Below are 7,354 nucleotides of genomic sequence, written 5' to 3'. Positions count from 1 at the left end.
CTTTATAGCCATTAAGATGGGCTCGGCAGTTTTAATGATGCACTCGCAAGAGATAGTATTTGAAGCAAAAGAGAGCATCAAGAGGCAAATTCAAAACACATTTAATCCTAACATGCTTCCTATGAAAAGGAATCTTGTAAATAAACAAATTCATGAAACATGATGCAACAAGCATAGAAAGATAAAACAAGTGTAACTTCAAAAATTTCAGCATATAGAGAGGTGTTTTAGTAACATGAAAACTTCTAAAACCATATTTTCCTCTCTCATAATAACTTTCAGTAGCATCATGAACAAACTCAACAATATAAATATCACATAAAGCATTCTTATCATGAGTCTCATGCATAAAATTATTACTCTCCACATAAGCATAATCAATTTTATTAGTTGTAGTGGGAGCAAATTCAACAAAGTAGCTATCATTATTATTCTCATCATCAAATATAGGAGGCATATTGTAATCATAATCAAATTTATCCTCCATAACAGAGTGGTACTAAAAGACTACTATCATTATAATCATCATAAATAGGAGGCAAAGTATCATCAAAGTAAATTTTCTCCTCGATGCTTGGGGGACTAAAAAGATCATGCTCATCAGAACCAGCTTCCCCAAGCTTAGAACTTTCTATATCATTAGCAACAATGGTATTCAAAGTGTTCATACTAATATGTTCCATGGGTTTTTTAATTTTCGCATCAAACCATCCATGTCTTAAATCAGGAAATAGAATAAGAAGCTCATTGTTGTCCATTATGCCAAACTAGTGTAAACAAGAAACAAAAAGATGCAATTGCAGGATCTAAAGGAAATAGCTTCGAGCACACACACAACGGCAACAGAAAAGTACTTTTACCTGGGACCGGAGTATGAGTGCCTTTTACGTTTCCTCCCCGGCAACGGCGCCAGAAAAGTGCTTGATGTCTACGGGTGCTTCTATTCTTGTAGACAGTGTTGGGCCTCCAAGAGCAGAGGTTTGTAGAATAGCAGCAAGTTTCCCTTAAGTGGATCACCCAAGGTTTATCGAACTCACGGAGGAAGAGGTCAAAGATATCCCTCTCATGCAACCCTGCAACCACAAAGCAAGAAGTCTCTTGTGTGTCCCCAACACACCTAATAGGTGCACTAGTTCGGCGAAGAGATAGTGAAATACAGGTGGTATGAATAAGTATAAGCAGTAGCAACGGCTCCAGAAAAGTGCTTGCTGGCGTGTGGTTGATGGTGGTAATATTGCAGGAAGTATAGATGCAGTAAAACAGTAAACAAACAGCGATAGCAGTATTTAGGAACAAGGCCTATGGATCATACTTTCACTAGTGGACACTCTCAACTTTGATCACATAACAGAATAAATAAATAGATGCTAGACTCTACACTCTCTTGTTGGATGATGAACACCACTAACTGTGTAGGATTACACGAACCCTCAATGCTGGAGTTAACAAGCTCCACAATATTCGATATTCATGTTTAAATAACCTTAGAGTGCATGACAGATCAACACAACTAAACCAAGTACTAACATAGCATGCACACTGTCACCTTCAACACTATCATAGCAATAGTTAACTTCATAATCTACAAGAGATCACAATCATAGCCCACGCCAAGTACTACACGATGCACACACTGTCACCATTACACCGTGCAGGAGGAATAAACTACTTTAATAACATCACTAGAGTAGCACACGGATATATTGTGATACAAAACACATTGCAATCATAAAGAGATATAAATAAGCACTTCACTATGCCATTCATAACGGTGAATAAGTATTCTGTGAAATATAGCCTAAGAGACCCACATGGTGCACACACTGTCACCTTTACACACGTGGGACAAGGAGTCTCCGGAGATCACATAAGTAAAATCCACTTGACTAGCATAATGACATCTAGATTACAAGCATCATCATATGAATCTCAATCATGTAAGGCAGCTCATGAGATTATTGTATTGAAGCACATAGGAGAGAGATTAACCACATAGCTACCGGTACAGCCCCGAGCCTCGATGGAGAACTACTCCCTCCTCATGGGAGACAACAGCGTGATGAAGATGGCGGTGGTGTGGATGGAGGAGCCTTCCGGGGGCACTTCCCCGTCCCGGCGGCGTGCCGGAACAGAGACTCCTGTCCCCCAGATCTTGGCTTCGCGATGGCGGCGGCTCTGAAAGGTTTCTCGTACCGTGGCTTTTCCGTATCGAAGTTTTAGGTCAGGGACCTTTATATAGGCGAAGAGGCGGAGTCGGAGGGTCGACGAGGCGGTGTCACAGTAGGGCGGCGCGGCCCACACCCTGGCCGCGCCAGCCTGGTGTGTGGTGGGCCTGTGGCCCCCCTCTGGCGGCTCTCGGGTGTTCTGGAAGCTTCGTCCAATTCTAAGACTCTGGGCGTTGATTTCGTCCAATTCCGAGAATATTTCCTTACTAGGATTTCTGAAACCAAAAACAGCAGAAAACAGCAACTGGCACTTCGGCATCTCGTTAATAGGTTAGTTCCGGAAAATGCATAAATATGACATAAAGTATTCATAAAACATGTAGATATCATCAATAATGTGGCATGGAACATAAGAAATTATCGATAAGTCGGAGACGTATCAATGCGCACCGACGACATGGACGAGGATCAGCTGGCGTGGTGGAAGGAGACCAAGGCCGACATCATGGCGAGGAAGAAGGTTGCGCGTGAAGCTCGTGCTGCAAGTGCTCTTGGTTCGTCGACTCCTCGAGGTGAGTCTCCGACGAGTGGTGGCGCCGCTGGCGATGGACTTGTTGATGGTGATCACATTTGGGAACTTCCGTGGCTTGAACATTGGCTATGATCGCGTTGATCGCGTTGTGATGTAAAAACTATGAATTATGCATCACATATTTTGGATGTGCTATGTTTGATCTGAAATTGTTGTCTAAAATCCTGTTTTGAGGGGTTGGCAACTCGTCCGAGCTAGCAGACCCCGTATCCCCACCCCGTAAAACAGAATCCGGTGAAAAGTGAATACAGGACCCTCTACTCGCGTTTTAAGGGGCATAAAAATACGGGATTTATTAGACATACTCTTAGAAAGGAAAGACGGGAATAATAGTATTTTTTTACAAACGGTTTTGGCTATTTCTCATGCCACTAAAATAAGATAGCCGCTAATTCAGGATTGGGATCACGCTACCCGGGTCCTAGTAACAGACCATAATTACACGTAGCAAAAGTGCATTACCATTCGCACACAAACATGTTCCAGATAAACACCATAAATCCTGGCGGCTATGCATTATTAATGATCAATCTCGTGCGATTCCTCTCCACCTCGTATGCGTACCCCCTCCGTTCTCAAATAAGTGGAAGTTTATCCTCAAACTTCGTCCATAAAAAAAACCACAGTGTAAAAAAAGGGTACGGAAACGGCAAGGCGTTTTGAGGCGGCTCTAAAACCCATCTAGGGTTTCGTCCCTCTCGCCGGCGATGCTGCCGGTCCGCTCCGCCTCCGGTGCCTTTGGGGCTTTGGAGGTGTGGCGGACCGCGGCCTCTCGCCGGCGGGAAGGTTTCAGTTTTGAGTTCTTCATTTAGTTTGTTTTCGGTGTCTTCTTTGGGATGGTGAGGCGGCGGCTACTTCCTGAAGTCAGAATAAGGTCCTCCCCGTCCTATCCTCGCTCCGGTGGTGCATCTAGCATCGGTGGAGGACGCATGGAGTTGTGTGCCTGGCGGATCCCCCGTGATCCGATCGTCTTTCGTGTTCGATTGTGTGGTTTCAGGTCAGTCTCTTCCGATCTACGGTTGTCATCATTGGCGATGGTTGCTGCTTTGGTGCGCTGGTCCTTTGGGGCCTTAGCACGACGATTTCCCTTATGTCTACTACAACAAGTTCTACTACGATAAGCTTTGCCTAGCTCAGGTGATGAGGGGCGAGGATGGCGCCGCGCCTTTGGCTCGTGCTACTGTCTGTAGTCGTCGCTAGGTGGCCCAACGACCTATTTGTAATTTTTATTACTTTTAGGCATATTTGTACTACGGTTGATGATTATTAATGGATCGGTGGAATTTTCGCAAAAAAAAAAACTTCGTTCATGAACAAAATGTAATTCTAGGTTTCCAGTGCACTTTAAAGTAGCAAAAATTGATTCTCTCTCATCTCACGGAAATCAAACCCAATAATATTGAGCACATGCTATCTTTATTTTCTACATGCAATTAGCTTATTGGAGGTGCAAAGATTAAAGAGGAGAGAAATGTTGATTTGCATATTCCTAATTGTCTCTCCATTTGATAATCTCTCTTGAAAAACTCGCACACCCACTTATTTATGGACGGAGGGAGTATGCATTATTAACCGCACGATCAATCTCACCCAATCATCATATGCTTAGAGAGGACCTTTCACTAATAGTGTGAGGGATGAAGACATGGAGATGGAGAATGGTGTGACGATGATGTTGGTGAAGACGTCGTTGAAACCCCCTCCTGGCCTGGACATAGAGATCAATCTAATCCCTGAGAGGAACATCATAGTGGCGGCGGTGCTCTCCTTCGTGAAAGACTATGTAACCCTGGGACAATAACGTTTTCTCGTATTCGTAGCTCTTAGTGATAGCAGGAGGCGAGGTGGGCTTCAAGGGGTTGGGGCCCACCATGGCACGACAGGGTGACATGGCCGAGCCATGGGCCCTCCTGGCACCTCGGTGGCCTTCTGGCCCACTTATTTGGCATGTTGTTCTTCTCTTGGATAAAAACTTGATGTGTATTTTTCGCGGGCTTATTTCCTTTGCTTCCTGCATGAAAAAGAGAACGAAAGAGATTTTGCTACAAACAACAATTCCGGTAGGTTTTTTCAAAGTTTGGTGAGATTCCAAAAAAAAATCTATGAAGAAAGTACTTAGAAAAGTTGATACATTTAGTTTGGATATATCAGGGATTCCTCAAGGAGTTCCAAGTGTGCCCCTTGGCCAACAAATACACCATGGTTAGGAATCAACAATGGGGAAATGTGCAGGGTTCTCAAATTGTTTAACCGAACCAGATAAATTTGAAGAGGTAGGTGAATTGCATGACAATGGTAGGTTGGAAAAAAGAAACACATTCTCATCGAAGACAATATCAGGGCTAATAAAGACGCGTCTAGCTGCGGAGACATTTATAACCTTTATGAATGGGACTATAACCTAAGAACACTCTTTTTTTTGAACAAATTGGGTCTTATTATTGTTTTATGGGCGTCGGTTGGACCCACACATACACCCAAAGACCTTAAAGTTGGTATAATCGGGAGTTTTACGCATGAGACGCTCGAGAGGAGTGTGCATACTAATGACTTGAATAAGCATACGATTGATAAGAAAAGGGGTTCTAGTGAACGCATCACTCCAAACGCGAAATGGAACTGACCCATGGGAATGTAATGCATGAGCATGTAATGTGAGACATGTCTCTACAATATGACGATGTTTATATTTAGCAGTAACATTCTGTTGATGTGTGTGGAAAATAAACCCAATGAACAATACCGGTTTTCTGAAGAAGGAATTAAAGTACTCGCTATCCTAGGTAGATTGAAAGTGAAAAATGTTGTGTTTGAGGAGGCCTTCGGCATGAGCTTGAAATTGAAGAAACACATATAAAACAGCACTTTTTAGCTTAATCAAATACATCTACGTGAAACGGCTATCATCATCCACAAAACTATCATATAGTAATTGTGACCACTAACTAGAGTTTGGCTAGGGCTCCACACATCCCATTAAGTAATTAAGATCTATACAGGAGTGTTTGTTACATAATTCCGAATAGAAAAACATAATTGATGACTCTAACTAGCGGGTCATTGACATCATGGTGCAGGCCCTGACTAGCTGCTGAGAAATCGGTCGCTTGTACTCAGTTTCCAGAGCTTTCCAGAGCCTTAACCCACTTTATTGATTCCTCTGCACTAGCGATGTCCTTGTCCACTTTATTTGCCGCGCTTGTTATCTAGCTCGTTGATTTTCCGGATCCGCTCGAGCGTTACGGGCTCCGTGAGGGTTTGTCCGTAGATGAGCTTGTGCGCTACAATGATGAAGGCGTCGCCTATATTGGATGATGAAGGCGTCGCCTATATTGGACGATGAAGGCGGAGATGTAAGGTTGCTTGTCCTCCACCGTCTTGAAGTTATCATGCTTGTTGATGAGGCGGGGCGGGAGCCTTGAAAGGCATCGCCCTGGACACGACCTATGCTGCTGCAGGTGCTACTTGATTGCCGTTTCAGTGGCACCTGGTCACCTCCACCATTATCCGTGTTTGTCACGAAAACCTGTTGGATAGTGGGAGGCTGGTCTACCAACTACTCCGCAACGAGTTTAGCCTAGAATTCCTTCATGGTGGTCTCGTATGGTCGCAATCCGATTTGCCGGAATCTAGGATAGGATAATTTTCGCACCGAAACAGGTCCGGAATCCATTTCACCGACGAGGGCATATGCCAGACTACTTTATTTCCGATCCGAGTCTCCCTCGTTTTGGATTCAAATCTGCGGTCTGGTATATCCACATTCCAATCCGAAACCGATTAGTACCCGTCTCGATCCGAATCCGAGAATAATATATGGTGAAGAATATGGTATGAGTAAAATCAGATCCAATAATCCGATCCATTTACACCCATAATCGTACAATCCTAGTGTTACAGGAAGAGTCCAAGCCAGATTAGTTACAGAGTCCTAGAGTACTCCCTCTGTCTCAGTTTACTAGTCTTTTCCGTATCCCTAGGTCGCCAATTTGATTTATATAATTTAAATTATATAATGTAAAAATTATATCATTAGAAAATAGAACATCTAAATTTTCTAATGATATAATTTTTATAATATTTAACTAATGCTAACTTGATCAAATTTGCGAGCTAGAGTACGCGCACGCCTAATAAATAAACTGTGAAGGAGGGAGTAACACGTATCTACTTTTCTTGTTGTGCCTGATCTTCATCTTGTTCCGGACTTTCTGGTTAAGCCATCGGCCTAACCATCATGTGTGGGTCTCCCGGATTTGCTGGTATGAGATTACGCCATGGCTATACTCATTTGGTATATCCCTGACACAAAACGTACGTACAAATATGGTTAGTATCTATTCTGATCAAATAATACCATAGATAGTAGACAAATACATATTCTGTCATTACCAGCACTACTACTACACAAGCCAAGACAAGTTGACTATCGGAGTATCACGTTCTGTTTCACGTGGGTTTAAAGCGGACTTCAGATCAGAATCTCCGCTTACCACGATATGGCACGATGCACCGACGGACGGACGGACCGGGCTCTTGCCCTCTTCGAAACGAAGGGGCACTTATCGCCGATCGATATGCGGGTAAAACAATTCAC

Source organism: Lolium rigidum, chromosome 7, assembly GCF_022539505.1.
Source record: "Lolium rigidum isolate FL_2022 chromosome 7, APGP_CSIRO_Lrig_0.1, whole genome shotgun sequence".
Classification (NCBI taxonomy): Eukaryota; Viridiplantae; Streptophyta; class Magnoliopsida; order Poales; family Poaceae; genus Lolium; species Lolium rigidum.
Note: the sequence above shows the minus strand (reverse complement) of the source record.